An 860-nucleotide genomic window follows, 5' to 3' on the forward strand; every position below is an offset into this window, starting at 1 on the left:
GGGAGGCTTATTCCCTGTGTAGATCTCACAAATGTATCTCGGGCCTCCACTGTCATCTGTAGCCTTCTGAAAACCAGCATCTCGCCATGGGAGCTCTGATCCTAGACCCTCTCTGGCTCTGGACTGCACAGTTTGCGATCCTCGGGGCACAGATGTTGGTGTCGCACAGAAGATGGGTGCAGTGCAGTACATCCTGTGATCTCTGCACTGCTGCTTCCTTGTGCATGGGTTGTAGATCCAAGCGAGAGTAAATCTTGGTAAATCCTGCCTTTGCTCCACTTGTGCTTCAATCTTGACTGTCTTTGCAGTGACCTTTGACTTCTTGAGGTCCGATGGTCTTGATGTCGTCCCACCACTTCTCAGGCCTCAGGTCTTCTCTCATTAGTGTTCAGGGCATCACGTCTGTTCTGGAGTGTTCTCAGTGCCAGGCGGCAGAGACTCAAGAGCCTAGTTGGATCTGCGGTCTTGTTTTCCTTCAGCCTGACCTTCCACTGCCCCACCGTCGGGCATGGCCGCCTTAGTCGGCTGCTGATAGCGAGCTTCCCCATCGTCACTTCCCCCAGACGTCGTCCATGGGACATCTCTCTGGTCCCTCTGCAGAAGTCCTCATGTATTGTTAAAAGTATATCTTCTAGGAGAAAGTCATTGGTCCTGCAAAATCCTGTCATCACCTCCAGCTTCACTTCTATCGCCAAGGCCATATTTCCAACTACTGGCCCTTCCTCTTTGTTTCTAACGATTGCATTCCAATCACCAGTATTGATCCATGCATCCTGATTGTGTGCTCGATCAATTTCAGACTGAAGATATTGGTAGACTTCTTCACTTTCTGCATTGCTGCTTTTAGTAGTTGGTGCATA

Source organism: Echinops telfairi, unplaced genomic scaffold, assembly GCF_000313985.2.
Source record: "Echinops telfairi isolate 266 unplaced genomic scaffold, ASM31398v2 ScPeMD7_7468;HRSCAF=8506_0, whole genome shotgun sequence".
Taxonomy (NCBI): domain Eukaryota; kingdom Metazoa; phylum Chordata; class Mammalia; order Afrosoricida; family Tenrecidae; genus Echinops; species Echinops telfairi.